General features: G+C 40.0%; 1 long non-coding RNA gene across 1 annotated transcript; it reads right to left on the bottom strand.

Annotated features, from left to right (window-relative positions):
* Positions 1-7,800: 7,800 nt before the first annotated feature.
* Positions 7,801-18,571, bottom strand: LOC149973036 (uncharacterized). Its single transcript, XR_016490265.1, has 2 exons — positions 12,817-18,571; positions 7,801-12,488 (listed from the first exon to the last, which is right to left on the bottom strand). It is a non-coding gene; the product is annotated as an uncharacterized LOC149973036 (long non-coding RNA).
* Between the last annotated feature and the right edge of the window lie 6,129 nt (positions 18,572-24,700).

Genomic DNA, 24,700 nt, shown 5'->3' with positions numbered 1-24,700 from the left:
AGAGAAGTAGACGAATATCCCATACACTCTGACTTTTTGTCTAACTTGTTGACGTATTGGTCAAAATGGACACTGTTTGCCAAAATGTTACAGAAAATGATCTTGGTGCTCTTACTTAAACTGCTGTAACTTTTGATGTGAATATCATTTCTTCTCCAAACTCCCGATTTGAGTAGCAGAGAAGTAGATATCAGATATCAAAAATTCTATGCAAACAACTCGATCGCGACAGTTGCGGAATTGTTGATATTGGAACAGCATTTCTAGCTTAACGGTGTAGGAGGAGTGTCTCCTCATGATTTTGGCCCTGCAGTGTCTGCGAGTATCCTAGCCAACGGTATCGTTTTGGAATATCAGTATTGACACAGAGAGCTGTTAGTGAAGAGCAGGTGAGGGGTTAATTATATCGCTCTCCCACGAGAACGGTAGACCCAATTTAAAAAGCGTTTCCGACTTTGAGAAGCAGAGAAGTGGAGTAAGATTTTAAGCCAAACTATGTTTGTCAAACGGTTTGTTTAGTGGTCAAAACGATAGTTGTTTTGGAAAGTAATAAATTGCCTTGCTGCTGACATGATTTACAGACACTTGAAAGAGAGGCGATGGGTTACGAAAACGGCTATAGTTACAGATTGGTTGCACCGATTTGAAATCCGACTTAGTCTCTGAAGAGCAGAGAAGCAGGGAAAGATTTTAGCTTGTCGGACTTTTTTCCTCAAAAACGTTCCGAAAGTGGTCAAAACGAACGTTGTTTGTGGAAGTTTGAAAAACACGTGGTAATGCAGTTACAAAAATAGCTGTACCGTAAGTTCCGTATGGAATATTTTGATTCTGCACACAGCTATGAATAGCAGAGAAGTAGACGAATATCCCATACACTCTGACTTTTTGTCTAACTTGTTGACGTATTGGTCAAAATGGACACTGTTTGCCAAAATGTTACAGAAAATGATCTTGGTGCTCTTACTTAAACTGCTGTAACTTTTGATGTGAATATCATTTCTTCTCCAAACTCCCGATTTGAGTAGCAGAGAAGTAGATATCAGATATCAAAAATTCTATGCAAACAACTCGATCGCGACAGTTGCGGAATTGTTGATATTGGAACAGCATTTCTAGCTTAACGGTGTAGGAGGAGTGTCTCCTCATGATTTTGGCCCTGCAGTGTCTGCGAGTATCCTAGCCAACGGTATCGTTTTGGAATATCAGTATTGACACAGAGAGCTGTTAGTGAAGAGCAGGTGAGGGGTTAATTATATCGCTCTCCCACGAGAACGGTAGACCCAATTTAAAAAGCGTTTCCGACTTTGAGAAGCAGAGAAGTGGAGTAAGATTTTAAGCCAAACTATGTTTGTCAAACGGTTTGTTTAGTGGTCAAAACGATAGTTGTTTTGGAAAGTAATAAATTGCCTTGCTGCTGACATGATTTACAGACATTTGAAAGAGACGCGAATCGTTACGAAAACGGCTATAGTTACAGATTGGTTGCACCGATTTGAAATCCGACTTAGTCTCTGAAGAGCAGAGAAGCAGGGGAAGATTTTAGCTTGCCGGACTTTTTTCCTCAAAAACGTTCCGAAAGTGGTCAAAACGAACGTTGTTTGTGGAAGTTTGAAAAACACGTGGTAATGCAGTTACAAAAACAGCTGTACCGTAAGTTCCGTATGGAATATTTTGATTCTGCACACAGCTATGAATAGCAGAGAAGTAGACGAATATCCCATACACTCTGACTTTTTGTCTAACTTGTTGACGTATTGGTCAAAATGGACACTGTTTGCCAAAATGTTACAGAAAATGATCTTGGTGCTCTTACTTAAACTGCTGTAACTTTTGATGTGAATATCATTTCTTCTCCAAACTCCCGATTTGAGTAGCAGAGAAGTAGACGAAGCTGGGGAACTTGAAATGTTTTGTCTAAGTGGTTGCAAAGTGGAGTTATTAGCTGATTTGTGTCAAAGGTAGCTTGATTTCACTTACAGAGAATGTCAGTTGGAAGTGATGATGTCACAATGGGGCACTTTAGTATCTTGAGAAATCCAATGAAAGCGGATGGAGGACAAAAAGAGGACAAGAAAGTGAATAACGGAACAAGTATAACAGATATCAAAAATTCTATGCAAACAACTCGATCGCGACAGTTGCGGAATTGTTGATATTGGAACGGCATTTCTAGCTTAATGGTGTAGGAGGAGTGTCTCCTCATGATTTTGGCCCTGCAGCGTCTGCGAGTATCCTAGCCAACGGTATCGTTTTGGAATATCAGTATTGACACAGAGAGCTGTTAGTGAAGAGCAGGTGAGGGGTTAATTAAATCGCTCTCCCACGAGAACGGTAGACCCAATTTAAAAAGCGTTTCCGCCTTTGAGAAGCAGAGAAGTGGAGTAAGATTTTAAGCCAAACTATGTTTGTCAAACTGTTTGTTTAGTGGTCAAAACGACAGTTGTTTTGGAAAGTAATAAATTGCCTTGCTGCTGACATGATTTACAGACACTTGAAAGAGAGGCGATGGGTTACGAAAACGGCTATAGTTACAGATTGGTTGCACCGATTTGAAATCCGACTTAGTCTCTGAAGAGCAGAGAAGCAGGGAAAGATTTTAGCTTGTCGGACTTTTTTCCTCAAAAACGTTCCGAAAGTGGTCAAAACGAACGTTGTTTGTGGAAGTTTGAAAAACACGTGGTAATGCAGTTACAAAAACAGCTGTACCGTAAGTTCCGTATGGAATATTTTGATTCTGCACACAGCTATGAATAGCAGAGAAGTAGACGAATATCCCATACACTCTGACTTTTTGTCTAACTTGTTGACGTATTGGTCAAAATGGACACTGTTTGCCAAAATGTTACAGAAAATGATCTTGGTGCTCTTACTTAAACTGCTGTAACTTTTGATGTGAATATCATTTCTTCTCCAAACTCCCGATTTGAGTAGCAGAGAAGTAGATATCAGATATCAAAAATTCTATGCAAACAACTCGATCGCGACAGTTGCGGAATTGTTGATATTGGAACAGCATTTCTAGCTTAACGGTGTAGGAGGAGTGTCTCCTCATGATTTTGGCCCTGCAGTGTCTGCGAGTATCCTAGCCAACGGTATCGTTTTGGAATATCAGTATTGACACAGAGAGCTGTTAGTGAAGAGCAGGTGAGGGGTTAATTATATCGCTCTCCCACGAGAACGGTAGACCCAATTTAAAAAGCGTTTCCGACTTTGAGAAGCAGAGAAGTGGAGTAAGATTTTAAGCCAAACTATGTTTGTCAAACGGTTTGTTTAGTGGTCAAAACGATAGTTGTTTTGGAAAGTAATAAATTGCCTTGCTGCTGACATGATTTACAGACATTTGAAAGAGACGCGAATCGTTACGAAAACGGCTATAGTTACAGATTGGTTGCACCGATTTGAAATCCGACTTAGTCTCTGAAGAGCAGAGAAGCAGGGGAAGATTTTAGCTTGCCGGACTTTTTTCCTCAAAAACGTTCCGAAAGTGGTCAAAACGAACGTTGTTTGTGGAAGTTTGAAAAACACGTGGTAATGCAGTTACAAAAACAGCTGTACCGTAAGTTCCGTATGGAATATTTTGATTCTGCACACAGCTATGAATAGCAGAGAAGTAGACGAATATCCCATACACTCTGACTTTTTGTCTAACTTGTTGACGTATTGGTCAAAATGGACACTGTTTGCCAAAATGTTACAGAAAATGATCTTGGTGCTCTTACTTAAACTGCTGTAACTTTTGATGTGAATATCATTTCTTCTCCAAACTCCCGATTTGAGTAGCAGAGAAGTAGACGAAGCTGGGGAACTTGAAATGTTTTGTCTAAGTGGTTGCAAAGTGGTTATTAGCTGATTTGTGTCAAAGGTAGCTTGATTTCACTTACAGAGAATGTCAGTTGGAAGTGATGATGTCACAATGGGGCACTTTAGTATCTTGAGAAATCCAATGAAAGTGGATGAAGGACAAAAAGAGGACAAGAAAGTGAATAACGGAACAAGTATAACAGATATCAAAAATTCTATGCAAACAACTCGATCGCGACAGTTGCGGAATTGTTGATATTGGAACGGCATTTCTAGCTTAACGGTGTAGGAGGAGTGTCTCCTCATGATTTTGGCCCTGCAGCGTCTGCGAGTATCCTAGCCAACGGTATCGTTTTGGAATATCAGTATTGACACAGAGAGCTGTTAGTGAAGAGCAGGTGAGGGTTAATTAAATCGCTCTCCCACGAGAACGGTAGACCCAATTTAAAAAGCGTTTCCGCCTTTGAGAAGCAGAGAAGTGGAGTAAGATTTTAAGCCAAACTATGTTTGTCAAACTGTTTGTTTAGTGGTCTAAACGATAGTTGTTTTGGAAAGTAATAAATTGCCTCTGTGGTGGCAGCAATTACATTTCACTACCCTGACTCCAACAGCAGCTACATTGGATTCCAGAAAGTTGAGAATTCTCATATACCATTATATTTAAAAAAATGTGTTGGATTAAAAACCGATAGAACGGTAGCTCTCTAAGTTTTGAGAACTGTGTGGGTATGTAAACACAGGGAAGATCCCAATTGCATATGATTTGCGTCTTCTCTCCCTCTCAAAACACATTGGATGTAACATTGTGTTTTGAGAAGGACACGAGGAGAGAGGACTCGAGGAATATGGACTTGAGATCATCCCACAGAATCGTACTCATTACTCCATGTGCTGACTCATGCCTGTGAAGCAGCCCGTTTCAAAATATTCACCTGGTGCAAAACATGCCTACCCGGGTGCCTGGGCCAGATTAATCAAATCCCCTCATTAAATAGAACGGGTGTTCCCATTCAAGACAATGATGGCATAATGGGTGGACTGCCGGCAATTGCGAGTGTACCCATAGGATAAAAGCAGTAAGTAAAAGCCGGAAGTGTACCCGTCAGTCTGTGCTGTGATTTGTTGAATCAAGTCAACTGACATTACAAAAAAAATACATTCCATTGCGTGAGCCACATCAGTTAGCATCATTTGAATGAACATTCTACATTACCATGGAAATTATTGCATCATGCACGGCAAGCGGTAACGATGTGCCAAGTCTGCAACCAACAGGACCCTGAACTGCTTCTACCCCAAGCCATAAGACTGCTAAATAGTTAACAAAATAGAAACCCGGACTATCTACATTGACCCTTTTTGCACCAACTTCTTTGACAAATCCCATGTGGTGTTAATACCGTGTATTATGTAACTTTATTCCTAGTTATATGTACATACAGTTGGAATCAGAAGTTTACATACACCTTAGCCAAATACATTTGAACTTTTTTTTAACAATTGCTGACATTTAATCCAAATAAAAATCCCCTGTCTTAGGTTAGTTAGGATCAGCACTTTATTTTAAGAATGTGAAATGTCGGAATAATAGTACAGAGAATGATTTATTTCAGCTTTTATTTATTTTTATCACATTCCAAGTGGGTCAGAAGTTTACATACACTCAATTAGTATTTGGTAGCATTGCCTTTAGTTTAAATTGTGTCAAACATTTCGGGTAGCCATCCACAAGCTTCCCGCAATAAGTTGGGTGAATTTTGGCCCATTCCTCCTGACAGAGCTGGTGTAACTTAGTCAGGTTTGTAGGCCTCCTTGCTCACACATGCTTTCTCAGTTCTGCCCACAAATATTCTATAGGATTGAGGTCAGGGCTTTGTGATGGCCAATCCAATACATTGACGTTGCTGTCATTAAGCCATTTTGCCACAACTTTGGAAGTATGCTTTGGGTCATTGTCCATTTGGAAGACCCATTTGCGAACAAGCTTTAACTATCTGACTGATGTCTTGAGACGTTGCTTCAATATATCCACATTATTTTCCTACCTCATGATGCCACCAGTCCCACCAGTCTTTCTGTCCAAACAGTTCCATTTTTGTATCATCAGACCAGAGGACTTTTCTCCAAAAAGGACTTGCAGATCGCGCTGCAAGTCATTGGTTTATAGAAGCACGTACTCACGTGCCATCTCCTCATTGGTTATACCCACATGGGTGACTGAAAGACGAATGAGGTCAGTGGTGGTAATGCACCTAATTTATGAAAGTTGTCAATTAGAATGTAAAGTCAAGAGAAGAAAAAGCTTAGGAGGAGAGATGACTAGAAACGATTTGGTTGACTGTTTGGTGTGTAGATTAATTGTTGGAGTAGAGGACCTTGTGCATTTCAGGTAAAATAACAACTCAATGGTTATATCCCAGGACAAATTAGCTAGCAAGTGCAAGCTAGCTAGCTAAATTGCCATAAATGTTTAATGCTTTTCAACCTGTCCCCAGATTGATGTAATTGGTTCAGAGTTTGTTTTGATATTTTAACCTGCGTGTCGTGATTGCGTTTGGTGTGGGGGGACAAGATAAATGTAGGCACAATGTCGCATGCGCGTAGCCTGTTTGGGTTCCGTGTAACTCCCCCTCGTACTGGTCTGGAGCAATGAAGTGGTGACGCAGGGTACCGTACAAATTACCTCTAAGTACCGCAGCATAATCGCAAGACCTTTAGTGGAGCAACCACTGTACTACAGTCGTGTCCACAAAAACACTATAGTGAAACCATAGTATAATATAGTCGTGTCCGCAAAAACATGACAGTGAATTAATTAGATTGTTTAGGCCAGTTGAGAAGAAGTTCTCATACACAACTGCGACCTGGCTAAGATAAAGCAAAGCAGTGCAACAAAAACAACAACACAGAGTTACACATAAACAAACGTACAGTCAATAACACAAAATAAAATTAAAATAGAAAAATCCTTGTACAGTGTGTGCAGAAGTCTAGGGAGGTTGGCAATAAATAGGCCATAGAGGTGAAAATAATTACAATTACCATTAATACTTGAGTGATAAATGTTCAGATGATGATGTGCAAGTAGAGATACTGGGGTGCAAAAGAGCAAGAAGGTAAGTAATAATATGGGGATGAGGTAGTTGTGTGTGCTATTTACAGATTGGCTGTGTAAATGTACAGAGCAGCTTACCGATCACTAACAGCTGATGCTTAAAGTTAGAGGAGGAGATATAAGACTTCCAGTCATTGGCAACAGAGAACTGGAAGGAAAGGTGACCAAAGTAAGTGTTGGCTTTGGGGATGAGCAGTGCAATATACCTGCTGGAGCGTGCTATGGGTGGGTGTTGCCATGGTGACCAGTGAGCTGAGATAAGGCGGGGCTTTACCCAGCAAAGTGTTGGGGGCTATTTTGTAAATTACATCGCCGAAGTCAAGGATCGGTAGGATAGTCAGTTTTACGAGGGTATGTTTTGCGGCATTAGTGAAGAAAGCTTTGTTGAGAGATAGGAAGCCGATTCTAGAGTTAATTTTGGATTGGAGATGCAATTACAATTTCATTATCATGTCATAACACTAGCTAGCTAGCTGGCTAATGTTAGCTAGTCAGCTAACTTGCTAAATAGCGAATTTCGTAAATTAACTATGACAAAACAGTATGCACAATCGTTTGTCTCTACATAACTAATATATTGCTCTCAATTGTAAATGTTTTGCTTGACTCGTTATGTTGTTATAATTACTTACATTTTCTTCCACCGTAATGTTTTGTCAGGCATCTTTGCTAAAGAAAGTCAGCAGTGATGGGTGGCTTGCGTCAAATTCGTCATTGCATATATTGGTCATATAAAAACCTTGCGACCCAAATGCATAATGAGTGCTCTAACTCCCCCTTGCGGTGCTCTGGAGCAATGAAGCCATGACACTGGGTACCTGTAACATTCGTCATAACGAAGAGACCAAGGCGCAAATCGGTTCAAATATGACACAACCAAGAACTTTGTGAAAATCAATATAGACTTTTAATACAACAGTATCATAAGCCGGAGCGGTCCGTGGAACACACACACTTTTTCAGAGCCCTCGCTCTGAGTTATACACCTACCATATAAGTCCCTCCCATATGCAAATTAAGTTACATCCCAATCCGTGCTTCCTGCTTGTTCAGCCCAATAACGCCCCCATCTGCTTTCCATTAGATCCTAATGGTGACAAGACCCTTGCTTTGACCCTTCACTCAGCTTAATGCGTTCTCCTGTTTGTGTGTTATCTAGGGTCAGCAGACTATGTGTCTCTTCTGTTTTTAGCATGCTCAGCTATACTAAAAATACTATACATTCCCCTTTCCTGTGGCCTGTGTTCATACCCTGTAATTAACTCCATGTGTCCCTTTTGGTGTCTTTAATCTCCTTTAGCTTTAGGGTGCCTAGCTGTTCTGGTCGCCTTCTCTTCATATGGTTGTCTAAGATCAAACAGACTTGTCTCCTGTGATGTGATTGATGTCTGTAATCCATCAATTGGTCCTTTGGCTGACCCCCTCCTTAGACAACCTCTGACCTTTGTATGTCCAGCTGCCCTAGGTGTTGCCCTCTCCCATGGCCCCACTCTGGCTTCCTGTCCTATACAATAGACAATGTACCTTACCAGAATGGCAAATGCATCCCTCTTTTATATAGGACAGTATATTTATTCATATATGTACCTAATTTCTCCCACATAACCCCCCTCTGGTGCTTTAATAAGCACCAAAAACTTAAAAAGGACATATATGGAACATAATATCAACAGTCGATTATCAAAAAAAATATATATATATATTTTTTTTTTATATATATTTTTTTTTTAAATAAAAAAAATAAAACTTCCTAATCACCTACACCAAACATCTCTAGTATTTCATAAGAGTGAAATATCTAGTTCGGTATAGAAACAAAAAATAATACATTATCTTTTGTTAAAGCATGAGCATGTAAATACATAACCTTGTCTGAGGTTCTCAGCTACGCGAAAAATAAAAATATATATAATAAAGCAATGAGTCAAATAATAAATTGAATATGAGAAAACACTAGGCCTCCATGCAGTTACAAAATAAAATTGACACATCATTCTAAATTTAAGCTTTCCACATGATTCTCCCTCTCAGACACCTCTCCAACAACCGTGATACCATCAATACCAACCTCTGTTAGAAGATTAAGGACATGGTCCGTAGACACTTGTAACCGGGATATCCCACATGTTTTTAAATATAACCTAGCATTTTAGAAGGCAAAACTAACTTTTAATTAAAAGAAACCAGATATATTCATTGATATACCTATAAAAACATTTGACAAAACATACTAAAACACAAGGCCGTGAGCAAAAGTAGACCTTACATAACACCTCTTGTACTTACTACGGAAATGACCCTTTTTGTGGATATGCATCAGTTGACTTTCTTATGAATTTGGAATGACAGCATAACTGTCCATTTTCATCAGTATAGTGGCCTGGCCTACCCGGCACAGGATCAACTATCACCGGAGTGTCAGCTCTACTTACAAACATCTGTTTAACCGTTGTCTGGATCACAAGTGATTTCACCCAGGGTAAAACACAACAAAATACAATACCCAGAGCCAATAACCCCCCTTCCAGCATAAAGGCCGTCCTAGCAAACATGGCTCCCCATTTCCCCAATGCTAAGTCCAAACAATCCCAACCATGAGAGTCCACCCCAGCATTTTTCTTAACCTCTTCTCTTAACCCTTTAAGTTTAGCCATAGCGACAGCAAAGAATCCATTAGGCGCAGTGTTATTGGGAATAAAGGTGCAACAATCATCCCCGAACATAACACAAACTCCACCCTTCTCTGCCAAAAGCCAATTGAGAGCCTGTCTATTTTGCCAAGACATTTTACTGGGAGCCTGTACCTGTTCCCCCAACGCCGTTAAAGCCGAGTCAGTATAGTTAATGAATCTCTGTTGGTTATAGTATATGTAATTAATCCACTCTAAGTTCTTATTTGGTGTTATCCACAAAAATATAGATTCAAATCCAGATTTAACTTCATCTCTTGCCTTGAACTCCCGAGGTACCCCTCTAGGCTGTCCAATTGCATCAAAGTATACCTCAGTGTCTTTCTCATACACCCTCTTAACTCTAGAGTTAACATAACCATTATTAAATCACCCCATGATGACTACCTGTTGAATTGCTCTAACTAAGGTACAAAGACCCGTCCATCCATCTGGCAGTACATTCAACAGTTTGTCATTCCCACACATCCAGAAACTATCCGCAATACTTCTGTCCTGATTTTTTAGCATAATAAGAGATGGCGCAACCTGAGTTATTTTACCACACAACCCTTTTCTATTCGTCACCAACCCTTTATCTTTATTCCTACGAACCCCTGCAGTCTCTAGTACCCAAATAGTATCACATTCTACAGTGGTGTTTCCTACACCAATTCCTTCGGTGTTATGGCTGTACAAACCTTCATATTTGCCTTTAACCACAGTACTTCTGTCTAATTGAGGTCCATTTAATTCAGTTTTAATGTCATAGGCAGCACAATCCTTGTCTCCTAATCCAGTCTCGTTTAACATGGTTCTGCCTCTAGTGCTCCCTCGAGCAATCCTACATTCTATGTCACACAAGGGAATGTAGTATTTTCTCTGAATATTGAACATTTTACATTTAACACATTCTTCAAATGATGCAGGTTCAGGTATTATCAAAAGATCAGACAAAGGTGATTTTCTACACAAAATACAATTGTCCATTCTATGTTTATTTCTGCTGTATACTTAGCCCATTCGTACCACTCATTCTTCACTATTCTTTTCATGTGGTGTCCTTGAGTGGTTCAGAGTCTGGTATGTCTGTCTGTCATCTTTGCAATGTTCTTATCTTGAGGTAGGTCATTAGAGTTAGTCAAAAAGTTCAAAATGTCAATAAAGAACCCTCCTGGTTCTGATGCTTTCTAGCTACCACAGGCTCTTCCTGTTTAGGTATTGGCGTAATACCAATTCTGAATGACTGAGGAACTACTCCCTTCAGTCAATCTTGTTCTCATTATTTCACCTATTAATTCTTCACCTTCAACTGGTTCAATCTGATTCATGGTGAGCACCCACTCGTCTACTTCTTTGGTTAACGTCAGGTCACATCCTTTTGAGTCCCAAATGACTTCTCTCTTCGTTCGATGATATGTCCATCCACCGAATGCAATCTCCGGTAAGGGTTTGATCCTTTTGTCTTCTATTCTTCTGTTTCAGTTATATGTTGAGGTGGGACAGAGATTCTAACCTTGTCAGTCTTTTTAGATTGTTTGACTGGTTCCTCTCTTCTCTTCCTGTTTCCACCCTACATCTTGATTGTGCGTGAGTCTGTTGTTGCTATTCTAGCGTTCACTGTTACTTCTGTTATGTCAATATCATTGTTCTTCTATGGGTCTAACTTCAATTGTTCATTATGGAGACAATTCAAGAGCTGAAAAGTCAATTTTGGGGAAATCCCCATTTCTTTCATCTTGCAAGATTTCTCCTTCTGCTCTTGGTAAGGCTTCTCCTCTGCTTTCTTCACTTGTTGTTCCTGATAAGGCTTCTCCTCCACTCTCTTCGCCTGTTGTTCCCTCCTCAGCCCGAACTGGGCTTCCATCTGGGAAGGCGTCCATTTCAGGGAAGAGATGTTCCCCTTCTTTAGGCGATACCTCGGGGTCCCACTGTAGAAGGCTTCCGTCAACAGAGTCTGCCCCAACAAGTATATCATCAGGAGTGGCAGACATGTTACCCCCTCCCACTTCTGGGCTTTCTGGCCATACTGGAGGAAACTTTGGTTGTTTGTCTCTTTTCTTTTCAGGCTCTTTTTCCCTGGTTGGTTCTTCTGAGTGTGTTAGCCGATGCACTCGTTGTATCTGGTCTGCCATTTTCTTGATTCCTCCCCGGCGCTTTGATTGATTCCGCTGCTCCTGCTCCCTCCGGGGTCCATTCTGGTGAATCAGCATCCTCTGTGTCCTCATCTCTGTATGGTTGTGTCCTTCTCTCCGGGTGCAGTTGTTTAGATGATACCACGCCTTGCTTCCTTTCACTTGGACGGCCGTGTTTGTGGCTGTTGCCACCTCGTAGGGTCCTTCCCTCCTCGGCTGATCCCACTTCCTTCGGAACACTCAAACGTAGACTCGATCTCCTGGTATCACTGGGAGAGATCCTTCTGGTCCCCTTGGATCATCAGATGTGGAACCTCTCATCCTAGTTCAGATTTCTGCCTTCTTTCTGTGGGGCATTCATACTTAGAGACTTATGGCCTCTGTTCTATGATTACACCATACATTCTCTTACTTCCATCACTCATCACACAAACTGACATTCCAGCTGAAGCTGGCGAACCCTTCTCCATCTGGTTTCCTAAACATAAGACTTGGAAAACAAAGGACAAAACATAACAGTATTGACAATGTTATATGTTATGCATGACTGTATTCATGAATACTGAAATCTGAGACCATGACAAATCCCACTCTCTCTTCATCTGACTCTATGCCTCCAGGATACTTTTCTGCTGGACTCCACAAAAATGGAGGCCCTAATTGGCTTCCTCGTGCTTTCATCCAGTCTTCCCCTTTCGGCCGCAGGTTCTGAGAGGTGTTCCCAAACCATGTCATTTTTTACTTAGTTCCCCATCTGCTCTGTTTCAACTGATAAACATGTGCATAACCTTAATCAACATTATTCCTTCTTAAAGTAATTCAACACGGAATGGGCTTCCACATTGAGCCTTCAACATGTGGTTTAGAGTACAACTACCCTAACATATATCCTTATTCACATGATACATTATCAAATAAAACAAATAACCCCCAAACTCAACCCAGTATGTCTACAGTAGAATCTAGTCTCTCTCTCTCTCTTTTGTTTTGTTTCACGTCCTCTGTCATGGTGTTTTCAAGCTCACCCATTATTCAGCTGGACCTTACTTCTTGTGAAACTTATGCACCCATCATAGAGAGACATGACAATCTTTACCACTGCAGGTGCTGTAAGAAGTATATCCCCAGCCCGGTGTATCTTGATGTACACTCAGTTTCCAGAATTCAGCCCATGCCCTTCCATCTGGCGTCTTTTCCTGGGAACATACATACTAACTCATGGGTTATTTCCTGACAACAGACTTTCTTCTTAGAGCAAGATCACTAAATCTTAATTTTTAAATAACAGCCCTATGTAAACATTCTGTCTTAAATACCTGGCCTCTTGCCACAAAAATATTCATAATGATAGCCAAATTATGGTCCCTACCGTAACTGCTGCAAGAATAACATGTAATCAGTCAAGTGTCTTCCAGTTGAAAGAATATCCAATCCTAACAAAACTAAATCCTAAGCTTCTTAAACTTTTGCTCTAGTGTTCAAAATGCCACTACTTATTACTTTTACCATAATCTAGGTATGTGTAATGTTCTATTTACTTTTAGAATTGTCCCTATATTTTTACAAAACCAACTGTCCTTCCTTTTCTGTGAATTATCTTGTCTATCAATATACACTGTTTCTAGAAATAACACTTGTTACCATAACCTTCATATGAGCCCCCAATGTAGTTACAGTTTTTCTAACCCATAACACATAAGTCACTACTCCTAATTTCCTTCCATAGTTTGATACATACTTAAACATTCTCAAATCATTTTTAGTCAATTTATATCAGTCCCTCCTCAGGAAAAATATACACTCTTATTTTCCTCAATCCAAAAATAAATTGACCAAACAAGAAAAATGGTAAAGTAAATTATAATAACTGCATATTTGCAATAAATTACCACTATTAGTAATGTCTTCTTCATCCTTGGGTGTTATCACACAACAGACTATACTTTTTATTCAATTACTTATGTCATTCCAATGTATTACTCCAATTACAATGATATTGTAAAACAAAAGAAACAAAAACCTTTAATTTAATATTCTGCAAGTTCTGTCAATCAACCTGTCTCAGGATTAGTTTCCAGAGTTTTCCCAGGCCTAGTAAATTTAAACAGTCCTATAACCAAAACATAACTAAATGTTGTTTATAAATTGTCCAATCCAATATTCAGGATAGCAGTCCTTAGTGTTTACTTTAACTCAAATTTGACCTACTCAATTCAATACATCTCCCTTTAATAATTAACATCATACTAAAAACTTTTAATACCAGTAATATCTATATTTACCATGCACCCTTTTACCTCTGTTTTTCTGTCATGAGTGGCCTGGTAATAAAAGGTCATTATCCCAATCCCCTTTAGTCTTTCTTCTCCCAGTACATATCATTCCAGATACAGTTCACAGGTCATCAGACACAGTTGTCCCACACTATTCAGTCAGTAGGGTGGGTTTGAGTTTCACACCCACTTGGTGTTATGATAGTCTCTCCCAAGCATTAATGCAGTCTGACATTACATTTCCATGATAACTCCCTTATTCTACTGGCGATCTCTCAGATGAGTTACAGATTATGTAGTTATCATCATAACCCTTGCAGAAACCCCCACTCCAATAACCTATTTGGAGTAACTGTTATCCCTTGTTTACATATATTTCCATTTTATATGTAGAATGAACAAAGCACATTTTGTATTTACCCAAAGACCATAACCCCAGGGAACTGATATGTTCTCCTATAACCCCATGTTAAATAAAAATAAACCTATTTGAATAACTAGTCAATTCAAGATTACAACTCTTCATCTTTTTCCCAAGGAAATAATGGAATTTCAAAGTGATTGTACACTTTGAATAGAGACGGGTGTTTCTCAATCATTTTATAATTAAATCCCACTTGTTCCAACAATTTCTAGTGAAGTTGATCAATCTTCAAGGGAAATTCTTAGGGTTCAGGGCATTTGACACCATTAAAATGTTTCCACTCTCTTTTCTTTAGAAACAACTTAAATACATTTTCAAAAACATTTCCATCCTTCTGCATACCCAATTTGAAACTGAACTGAAAAAACCCTTCCAAAGGAAACCCACTATCGCATATAGGCCAAGAATACACATGAGCCGGCCTCACTTATCCGGAACTCCAGTTATAGCCTTAACCAGATACTAAGATTTTTAGTGGCCAAAATATCTCTAACTGCTTTCCTCAGTACTACAGTTTCCAATGACATTTTGACCAGAGAAAATGTAACCCCTTTTTTTCTGGAAAAGAAATGTACATTTCGTTAACATTCACCATGCCACCCTCTAAATCAGCAAGCTAATAGTATTACATATACTAAAATCCCCTTACATTTCCCGAGCATGCGACAGAAGCTCCAGCCATGCACAGAACGCATAATTCCCCCCTGCTCGGCCATCTGTATCCTACCCTTAGAAATTGAATACACCCATACTCTACAATTTGCTTTTCTTCTAACTATTTTTACCACGCTTGTGATTTTTCATATACGTTTATTTTCCGTATTTTGACGCTAATAACAACTTCTCCACGCATTTTATCACCACTGAAACCACCATTTTAATGCAAAACGACTCCGAGTGAGGCTATTTGTAAATTACATCGGTACCTTACTAGAAGTTAGGTAAAACGTGATCTAGTACGTATTTCATCACATAAACTGTACTCTCTATGAACCACTTTTTGATCAATCAGAGACTATACACCGCTTGGTGAAAACTTAATTCGTACTAACCTTAGAACGATCAGTTGTTGTTCTTTTAAAACGGGTGTAAATTCCTGTATTTCTGCATTCTCTGCTATCGCATTCCAGTGTCATCTTACACTAATTTTCCCCCACACTAGTTAGCCCTGCTCTACAACTTCTTACACTTCCCCCATCGTAATGTATTTCTGATGATATAATGTTAATTAACATTAAAACGCTGGTAAGTTAAGCTTCTTGTTATGGTTTTATGTGATCGTTACAATTCATTATTTTATTTATCCTGTTTACCGGGTAATGTTGCCCTACATTGTAGCAAACCGCTCCTTCATATTCAAATCGAATTGGTAGAATTAACGTGCGCTTCTTTCAGTGACTCTATGGCTTTATTAAATTTCGCTATCTCTATATTCCAGGGAGAAACAGTCCATTTGTTTCCATGCCACTATTTATTTTTCCTAAACTCTCCCATCGCATTATATACTTTATTTACTATTTTCCAAGGTAGATCTACCCTACTTTCTCAAATAATAATTTATTAGTCACATCACTTAATACCTCCTTTTAAAACCTACTCTATAATGTCTACAACTGTATTACTGAATACTACAGAAGCCTTAATGTCTTATTCTAGTACAGCACCTCAAATATCACTGTGTTTTTATCTTTGCTTATACTATTACTTTAACTTTATTCAATGTATTAAATCTTATTTCATATAATTTTCCTTCTAATTCAGCTTATTTATAATGTCTGCACTTTCTTATCTCTTTATTTATCCGCTTGCTATATTCTCTCTTAGCCTATTTTACTGTTTAATTCCTGAGGCTATTTTTAAATTGCAGCCTCCTATTTCGTTTACAGGGCTCGTGATATTTTTAATGTGTTCTAGACTTCTATTTTCATGCAATTCTCACTTTAGCCTAGATTTATTTTAACCAGTATATTTTAGTTTATCTGTATATTTTTAAGTTATTTCTTCCTACTTCGCATCCGTTTTATACTATCCATGCCTTGTTTAATACCTCTTTTTAACACCTATTGTAATTTTTACAATGGTCTTTTAACTCATTATCCAGTCAATGTTTTATGCTTATGTATAACTTATCTTGCCCAATATTTATCGATTTCGTTCCTCTTCCCAGTGAGAGTTAAATGCGCTCTCTTTCTCAAATTACACTTAGTTAACTGTCAGAGAGGCCTGCGCATTCCCAGTTGGTCACAGACACACAGCCTGTTCTTCCTCTTCTTTCTAATCTGCTCATTCATCACAAATAATTATATTACAGCATTCATTCAATCCTTTTGTCTTTACCTAAAAACAAAACAGTTTATTACCTAACTTAATTCACTTCCTCTACATAAGCTGGTATTATCCTATAGGATTTTTCACGCATACCCTTCGTTTTTACCTAAAAACGACCTATAGTTTATCCCCTAGTTTAATACACTTCCTCTACATAAACTGGTATTATCCTATAGGATTTTTACGACATGACGAGACTACTGTCTAATCGGATCAGCTTGTCTTCATATCTTATTCATCCACCCCGTATTGATCTTTATTCTACGTTAGAGCAATATCGTGGCGCGACCTACTGATTTATAAACCCCCGTTTAGCTAGACGGAGCGTTTTATATTCGCAGGATTTCCTTTTTCAGTTGAACGTCGCACAATCAGGCCAGCGTTCTTTCTGTGTTTTAAATATTCACCCGTACAGACCTTCATTTCAAAGCGGTAGCCATGTGTATTTATTTTCTAAATACTCATCCGTACAGACCTTTTCCTTGAAGCGGTAGCCATGAATGTTTATCTATCTACTTATCAATAAAGTAGCCTACCCATTCAGTCCTTCAGCTAAATATTTTGAAGCGGTATCGCAGGATTACTTATCAGTAAAGTAACCTACCCATTCAGACCTTCTGGTAAATGTTTTGAAGCGGTATCTCAGGACTTCTATAACTACTTATTTTATTCAAACCTTATAAGCAGGTAGCTGTAGCCCTGCGCCCAAACCCAGCCCCAACATGCCGAATAACACACCCGACACCAGCGAAGTTCACAGCCCCCACCTACTTACTCACTAGACATGCATGCACATTCATTATACAATTTCCAAGCTTACACACATGCATGCAAATTCATTGAATTTCAAAAAGTTCTTTCGTTTCTATAGTTTTTAGGAAATTTGAGAGAGAGAGACCTACTTGACGCTCCTCTTGCTGAGGCAGGATCTCTGAAGCGATCTATGCAAACATTTCACTGTTGTCTTACCTTAGCTGGGTGGCCACCCTTGTTTGCCCAGATCGTCCAAAGATCCCGCTGCCAGCCAAGAACGTTATTCAGTCCCTAATTCTCCTGGCAAGCTCGCCAAGTCTGTAGTGGCAAATCGGTTCAAATATGACACAACCAAGAACTTTGTGAAAATCAATATAGACTTTTAATACAACAGTATCATAAGCCGGAGCGGTCCGCGGAACACACACACTTTTTCAGAGCCCTCGCTCTGAGTTATACACCTACCATATAAGTCCCTCCCATATGCAAATTAAGTTACATCCCAATCCGTGCTTCCTGCTTGTTCAGCCCAATAACGCCCCCATCTGCTTTCCATTAGATCCTAATGGTGACAAGACCCTTGCTTTGACCCTTCACTCAGCTTAATGCGTTCTCCTGTTTGTGTGTTATCTAGGGTCAGCAGACTATGTGTCTCTTCTGTTTTTAGCATGCTCAGCTATACTAAAAATACTATACATTCCCCTTTCCTGTGGCCTGTGTTCATACCCTGTAATTAACTCCATGTGTCCCTTTTGGTGTCTTTAATCTCCTTTAGCTTTAGGGTGCCTAGCTGTTCTGGTCGCCTTCTCTTCATATGGTTGTCTAAGATCAAACAGACTTGTCTCCTGTGATGTGATTGATGTCTGTAATCCATCAATTGGTCCTTTGGCTGACCCCCTCCTTAGACAACCTCTGACCTTTGTATGTCCAGCTGCCCTAGGTGTTGCCCTCTCCCATGGCCCCACTCTGGCTTCCTGTCCTATACAATAGACAATGTACCTTACCAGAATGGCAAATGCATCCCTCTTTTATATAGGACAGTATATTTATCCATATATGTACCTAATTTCTCCCACAGTACCTGTAACATTCGTCATAACGAAGAGACCAAGGCGCAGCGTGATATGAATACATTCTTCTTTATTTAAAATAAGAACACTGAACAAACTACTAACAAAATGAAGGTGAAGCTATAACACGAGTGCTGACATGCAACGACACATAGACAATAACCCACAAAACCAAAATGGGAAATGGCAACCTAAATAGGAACCCCAATCAGAGACAACGATAAACAGCCGTCTTTGATTGGGAACCAATTCAGGCCACCATAGACCTACATTTACCTAGACAATCCCAAAACCCCATAGATATACAAAAAAACATAGACAGAACAAAAACACACATACCACCCTCGTCACACCCTGACCTAACCAAAATAATAAAGAAAACAAAGATAACTAAAGTCAGGGCGTGACAGTACCCCCCCCCCCCCAAATGTGCGGACTCCCTGCCGCAAACCTAAACCTATATGAGAGGGTCTGGGTGGGCATCTAACCTCGGTGGCGGCTCTGGTTCTGGACGCCGCCGCTCTTCTTTACACCGAGTCCGCTCTTGTAGAACAGACCCGTGGATCATCGTCGGAGGCTCTGGACTGCAGATCCTCACCGTAGGCTCCGGGCTGGGGACCCTCGCTGCGTGGATCATCGCCGGATGTCCTGGACTGGGGACCATCGCTGGAGACCCCAGACTGGAGACCGTCGCTGGAGTCCCTGGACTGGGGACCGTCGCTGGAGTCCCCGGACTGGGGACCGCCGCTGAAGACCCCGGAATGGGGACCGCCGCTGGAGACCCCGGACTGGGGACCGTCGTTGGAGGCCCCGGACTGTGGCCCGTCGTTGGAGGTTCCGGACTGTGGCCCGTTGAGGGAGGTTCCGGACTGTGGCCCGTCTTTGGATGTTCCAGTCTGTGAACTGTCGCCTGACGCTCTGGACTGGGTACTGTCGCTGGACGCTCTGGACTGCCGAGGTGCACAGTAGGCCTGTTGCATGGTGCCGGCACTGCTAATACCGGGCTGGGGACACGCACCTCAGGGCGAGTGCGAGGAGCAGGAACAGGACGTACTCGACCCTGGAGGCGCACTGGAGGCCTGGTGCGTGGTGTCGGCACTGGTGGTACCGGGCTGGTGACACGCACCTCAGGGCGAGTGCCGGGGAGGAGGAACAGCGCGTACTGGTCCCAGAGTGAGGACACTGATACTTTTAATTATTACGGAGCAGACAGCTTAACTGTTCCCGTGTGTGAACCCCAGGATAACTCTTTGATGAGTTATTAAATCAATTATTCATCTCAGCTGGAGTTTCTGTGGAAGAGAAAGCAGCTGTGAATGGTGTTTTCGTTAGGACAGAGAGTGGAGTTTGAGAAGCACCGTTTATACCTGGTTATAACTTGTCACCTTGCTCCTGATCTTGTCCACATTCTGACACCTGTCTAAAAATGTGGGCACAATCAAAAGGCACATTGCAATCAGATCATGTTGGCTGTAGTCCAAACATTTAAAAGACACACCCTATCCCCTCAACCCTCAAATTAAGTGGACACTTCTGATTATGTATCATGACGTCTGAGTATACACTTGCAGGGCAAGGGGCGAGGCAGGATGGAATTATTTTTAAATGGACCGCCCTTGACCGGAAATTTGTCAGTCATTCATCCTGCTATGATTGTGTTTTCAGTGGGTGCATTATATGCACTACAGTCAATTATGATAGCATGTCTACTTACGTTAAATATATAGTTATTAATATATGCCTACTGTATGAGAGCTCGAAAATGAACTAGCTAAATAAAGATAGCATGCCTAGCTGGAATTTCTAAAGAAGGAAAATTATTTATTTCTATAATTTCCAAAAGCTAACTAATCAAAAATATCATTACTTTTGTGTTTGTGCCGTCATGTACATTAGTTGCACAATTTCTAACTGATTTAAATTTGTTTTTACTTACACTTGTATGTTGACGGCATATTGACGTTGAGGTTTTCATTTTTGGCAGACTTTTCTTAGCGGATGTGCAATCGTCGCAAATTGAATTCTGGGGAGTTTGAACATAATTGTACACTCGCAAACTCAACTAAAAATGAGGGCTGAGTGCTTACGTTGCAAACTTCCATTGCTTGGCTAATCATTTGGACCACCCGCCAGGATGGTGACGGGGATCCCCCAAGGGCATAAGGTGAGGGTAAGTGTACGAGGGTGTGTCTTCCATGAGTTTGAACCTCAGCCATTGTGTCTGGATATCTTACAAGCAGATCTTGACAGAGAAACCATTGAAATCATATATAATTCGACACTCTAAAGTCTTTGTTAGGTAGAACCATTAACTGATTATATCAACATGTGTCTTACAATAAATACATATGATTTTGAAAGAATAGCTGTGAAATAATTTATATACAAGAAAGGGACCAGGAAATCTGAGAGCGGACAGATAATTGACACATTTTAATATAATGTGTTGATATATTTCTGGAAATGTGGGCACAATTGAATGTAGACAAGATCAGGACAAAGGACCCATGCTAGCACCAGGTATAATCAGGGCTAGAGAGAGAGTGAAAAGAGAAAGGGATTGAAAGAGAGAGGGGGGAGATAGACAGAAAGAGAGGGTGAGAGATGGAAAGAGACAGCACCAGTGGTGGAAAAGTAACCGATTGTCATACTTGAGTTAAAGTAAAGATACCTTAGTAGAAAATTATTCAAGTAAAAGTGAAAGTCACCCAGTAAAATACTACTTGAGTAAAAGTCTAAAAGTATTTGGTTTTAAATATACTTGAGTATCAAAAGTAAAAGTAAAAATCGTTAGGCAAATCTTTTTAATTTAAGGATAGCCAGGGGCACACTCCACACTCCAGTAGGGATGATCATGGATGTTATTTTTATTAGTACGTGAATTGGACCCTTTTCCTGTCCTGTAAAAACTTCTCTGGGATAGGGGGCAGTATTTTGACTTCCAGATGAAAAGCATGCCCAAAGTAAACTGCCTGCTACTCTGGCCCAGAAGCTGGGATATGCAAACAATTTGTAGATTTCGATAGAAAACACTCTAAAGTTTCTAAAACTGTTAAAATAATGTCTGTGAGTATAACACAACTGAAATGGCAGGCGAAACCCAGAGGACAAACCATCCCCCCCCAGAAAAATTCAGCATATCACTGATTTCAATGGCTGGCACTTTTATAATAGGGTGGAATCGTCCCCGATTGCAGTTCCTAGGGCTTCCACTAGATGTCAACAGTCTTTAGAAAGAGTTTCAGGCTGGTTTTTGGAAAAATGAGGCAGAAGTTGCAGTTTTTCAAAGTGGCTTTCCAAGTGTTTCCAAGCGCATGGCCGAGAGAGTGCGTTATTTTTGTTTATCTCCCGTAAAGACAATAACGATTCTCTGTCTTAAATTTTATTTGCGTATTAGGGTACCTAATGTTTGATTATAAACGTTGATTGACTTGTTTGGATAAGTTTATTGGTAACGTTTGGGATTCATTTTGTATGCATTTTGAAAGAGTTGATTATTGACTGAAGCTCGCCAGCTAAACTGAGTTTTTATGGATATAAAGAAGGAATTTAGCGAACAAAAGGAAAATTTTTAATGTAACTGGGACCTTTTGGAGCGCCAACAGAAGATCTTCAAATGTAAGGAATATATTATATCGCAATTTCTGACTTTCGTGTCGCAACTCTCTGGTTGAAAATGATTTGTTATGCATTTGTGTGCTGGGCGCTGTCCTCAGATAATCGCATGGTTTGCTTTCGCCATAAAGCCTTTTTGAAATCGGACACCTTGGCTGGATTAACAAGAAGTCAAGCTTTATTTTGATGTATAACACATATTTTCAAGAATGTAAAATATTTGAATTTCGCGCTCTGCAATTTCACTGGATGTTGGCTACCATCCCACGTATCAATATTAAACATAAAAAATATAAGGAGTCAAATCAAATTTTATTGGTCACACACACATGCTTAGCAGATGTTTTTGTTGGTGTATCAAAATGCTTGTGTTCCTAGCTTAAACAGTGTATTAGTATCTAACAATACACAACAATACACACACATCTTAAAGTAAAAGAATGCAATAAAGAAATATAAATATCAGGACGAGCAAAGTCGGAGGGACATTGACTAGAATCGAGTAGAATACAGTATATGCATATGAAATTAATAAAACAGTATGTTAACATTGTTAAAGTGACTAGTGTTCCATTATTAAAGTGGCCAGTGATTCTAAGGTGCAGGGTTGAGTAACCGGGTGGAAGACGGCTAGTGTTGGCATTCTGATGGCTTTGAGATAGAAGCTGTACCTCAGTCTCTCGGTCCCAGCTTTGATGCACCTGTACTGGCCTTGACTTCTGGATGATATCAGTGTGAACAGGCCGTGGCTAATGTCCTTGATTATCTTTTTAGCCTTCCTGTGACATAGGGTGCTATAGGTGTCCTTGGGGCAGGCAGTGTGTCCCCGGTGATGTGTTGGGCAGACTGCAACACCCTCTGGAGAGCCCTGCGGTCGCGGGCGGTGCAGTTGCCATAACAGGCGGTGATACAGCCCGACAGGATGCTCTCAATTGCTTCAGCCGAATTTCTTCAGCCTCCTGAGGTTGAAGAGGCACCGTTAAGCCTTCTTAACCACACTGTCTGTGTGGGTGGACCATTTCAGATGGTCAGTGATGTATATGCCGAGAAACTTGAAGCTTTTCACATTCTCCACAGCAGTCTCGCTGGTCCCGTCAAGTTATTTTGGGTGTCAGGGAAAATGTATGGAGTAAACATACATCATTTGCATTTGGAATGTAGTGAACTAAAAATTGCAAAAAATATGAATACTTTCCGACAGGCAACCTGCTGCAATCTTTCTTCCAGAACCCTAATTGTTTCTCTAACAGCTGTGAGACAGGTGTTCTAACAAACAGGTGCCCTGACATCATCACGCATCAATCTGCAGCCATAACAGCCTGAGAGACTGGGGCAGTATCCAAAATTGCACCTTAGTAGTACACAACTTTTAATATTCATCATCCCCTACACCAACATATGTGAAAATGCCATGTTACTATGTTTGTAGTAAAAGATAGAGGGTAAAAAAGAATGTTAAAATCACACGATTGGTTAAAATCACACGATGCACACTAATGATGTCATTGGAAACACTTATCTCCCTCTATCTTTTACTACAAAACATAGAAATGCACAATTTTCACATATGCTGATGCTGGGGTGGTGCTGGAGATTATGAATATTTAGTAGAACATTTGTGAAATTTCCCTTTAATTTACATTTTTGTAGTGGTTGATACATTTTTCAATTGGGCAAATCAGGTCTGAATGTTCAAATTGGATATTACAAACTTTACAAGCATTTTTAAAAATGAAATACATTATACGTATGCATTTCCTGCTGTGCAGATACATTCTCAGAATGAAAATAGTGATAAAATTAAGATCCTAAGATTAAGACTAAGATTAAGATTGGCTCTGATCAAAATTAATGCAATGTATACAGTACCAGTCAAACGTTTGGACACACCTACTCATTCAAGGGTGTTTCTTTATTTTTACTATTTTCTACATTGTAGAATAATAGTGAAAACATCAAAACTATGAAATAACACATATGGAATCATGTAGTAATCAAACAAGTGTTAAACAAAGTAGCTGCATTGATGACAAGCATTGCACACGCTTGGAATTCTCTCAACCAGCTTCATGAGATAGTCACCTGGAAGACATTTCAATTAACAGGTGTGCCCTGTTAAAAGTGAATTTGTGGAATTGAATTCCTTTTTAATGTGTTTGAGCCAATCAGTTGTGTGACATGGTAGGGGTGGTATACAGAAGATAGCTCTATTTAGTAAAGACCAAGTCCATATTATGGCAAGAACAGCTGAAATAAGCAAAGAGAAACGACAGTCCATCATTACTTTAAGACATGTAGGTCAGTCAATCTGGAATATTTCAAGAACTTTGAAAGTTTATACAAGTGCAGTTGCAAAAACCATCAAATGCTATGATGAAACTGGCTCTCATGTGGACCGCTACAGGAAAAGAAGACCCAGAGTTATCTCTAGTGCAGAGGATAAGTTCATTAGAGTTAACTGCACCAGACTGCAACCCAAATACATGCTTCATAGAGTTCAGTTAACAGAAACAGAAG

Source organism: Oncorhynchus mykiss, chromosome 21 (assembly GCF_057628025.1).
Source record: "Oncorhynchus mykiss isolate SJ-2025 chromosome 21, ASM5762802v1, whole genome shotgun sequence".
NCBI lineage: Eukaryota > Metazoa > Chordata > Actinopteri > Salmoniformes > Salmonidae > Oncorhynchus > Oncorhynchus mykiss.
This window is presented reverse-complemented; position numbering and strand designations above follow the sequence as displayed.